The 2,458-nt window shown below is 31.0% G+C and overlaps 1 pseudogene; it reads left to right on the top strand.

Moving 5' to 3' along the window:
- The first annotated feature begins 259 nt into the window (after nucleotides 1-259).
- LOC101492025 (auxin-responsive protein SAUR76-like) lies at nucleotides 260-1,121 on the top strand (annotated as a pseudogene).
- Nucleotides 1,122-2,458: the final 1,337 nt, after the last annotated feature.

Here is a 2,458-nt window from a genome sequence, read left to right as displayed (position 1 = left end):
ATTCATAAAATTTATTGATTAAAAGAACTTCAATTAGAGCTCGAAAGACACCTAATAATAGAGAGGGGAAAAAAATCAAGGTAGACAAATTAAACAACGGTTCACAATTCTCACCCACCAAAGTCCAAACGCCAAAAAAGCACAACTATCGTTTTGGCCACTTTCTTTTTCTTAATTAGATGCTCATTACCATTTTACCCTTCTCCCTACCTTTTTATATACCAACCAAAACCGAACCTTCCCTTCACTTTCTCACACACACACACATCCATTATCCTCTTTGTTTCTTCAAAACTCTCAAATATCTTTACAACATGGCAAAAGTTGCAAAGTTAATAAAGCTTAAGTCAGTGCTCAAGAAATGGAATTCCTTTGGCTATTACAATAACAAACACAACCGCTCTAGCATAAGAACGGTTGCAAACAATGATGAGTCATCTGTGTTATCAGAACAAAATCTTTGTCCTGTCTTTGTTGGTAAGACACGACGAAGATATCTTGTGAATTCCGATGTTGTTGGACATCCGCTTTTTCAAGAGCTTGTGGATAGGTCACGCCACTCACCCCTAGCATACGAGCGGTTGCAAACAATGATGAGTCATCTGTGTTATCAGAACAAAATCTTTGTCCTGTCTTTGTTGGTAAGACACGACGAAGATATCTTGTGAATTCCGATGTTGTTGGACATCCGCTTTTTCAAGAGCTTGTGGATAGGTCACGCCACTCACCCGACCTAAATGGTGACGAAGACACGGTTAATGTGGCATGCGAGGTTGTTTTGTTCGAACATATGTTGTGGATGCTTGAAAACGCTGATCCTCAACCCGACTCGTTAGATGAACTCGTTGAATTCTATGCATGCTCATGAATCATGATGAGCATGTTTCATAACTTATAATGTTTTTTTTAATGTATTTTGTTATTTTTAGTAGGTGTGTTGTGGTTAATTACCTTGTTTGTAACATCAATTGTGAGTGTGTAACAATTTAAAGCAAACGATCATGCATGAATGGTGATGACAACAACATCCCATGTATGCATATATACATCATGTGTGATCCTTGATAGTTGTAACTTAGAATAAACAAATATAAGAAGAATCATCAATGGTTGATCATTTATATCGACGCTTTCCTATAAGTTTCATTTCATGGTGTATGTTGTAAGCTAATTTTAAAACATGTAGATATGTTTTTTTAGATAAAATGATAAAAAAAAACTTGCACACAATTGCGATATAATATTCGATATATCAATATTGCAAAAACAGAATCTTGTAAATGGTACTACAACACAATTAGTCCTCATCAACTCTAGTAGAAATGAATACAATGACAAGTAAAGACATAATCTAATTAATTAAGTCACCTCCAACTTGCTGTCACTTATGCACAATGTAGATATGATAAAGCACAAATATATCTAAGAGATTGGAAGTATTGGTATCACCATTTGTTGGTTGACAAATGCATCTATATGATTGAAAACACTTATCAAAATAATCAATATATTAATTTTTTTAGTTAGAGTCTATGTCTTGATACGTTTAATTGAATATGTGATTCTTGTGATGTTCATCATCTCACAATGTCACCTCTTTTGTAATTTGCTTTTGAAATTTAGATTGTCTTAACACTCATTTGCTTGTTACTAGACTTTACATATTGCAATTTCAATAAATAACCATTTTATCCCCAATTAGATGGCTAAGGTATCATAGACAAATAATTTCAATTAATAACAATTTTATCCCCAATTAAATGACTAAAGTATCATTGACAAATTAATCCTTAAAAAGATGACATTGATTGCCAAGGTATTAACTTGAAATATGACATTGTTACACTTGGTTATAATCTCGAACCGTATATGTTAATAGAGAGATTATTTTGAATAACATTTTTTACTTTTTAATATGTACATAGACGTTAGTTTGTAATGATTAAGAATTATTTTAATTGATATTTATGAAGGTAAATTTATCCATTTACTCAAATGTTAGTAACTTAAATGTGGTTCTTCTCATAAAAATTTACATTTAGTTTTTCATCTAATATATATTTATCTTGTGAATTTATATTTTCATCATTAATTTGAAAGTAATTATAGGAGATTTTTTATGAATAAGATTTAATTATAGGATTAGATTAGCATTAATGGTGTGGTTAGGAAAAAAAATTGCTTTTTGAATATAAAACTTGTACTGCTTACTTTTTTGGATAGGTGATTCACTACATGTTAGCTAGCATTCATAATTTTAGTATATTATAGAGTTTGATTGTTGTTGCCTAAATTTTAATGCTAGGTGAATCAGCCTTGTTACAAGTACAAAAAATAGGATAGGTATAGTTCACTACTTTATATTTGTAACTTGAATATATTGGTTATAAAATAAAATGTCACTAGAACTATCCAGTCATTTTACTAATTAATTGTATAAATAATTATGGGCTTTCCC

Source organism: Cicer arietinum, chromosome 1, assembly GCF_000331145.2.
Source record: "Cicer arietinum cultivar CDC Frontier isolate Library 1 chromosome 1, Cicar.CDCFrontier_v2.0, whole genome shotgun sequence".
NCBI lineage: Eukaryota > Viridiplantae > Streptophyta > Magnoliopsida > Fabales > Fabaceae > Cicer > Cicer arietinum.
Note: the sequence above shows the minus strand (reverse complement) of the source record. Positions and strands in the feature narration are given on the sequence as shown.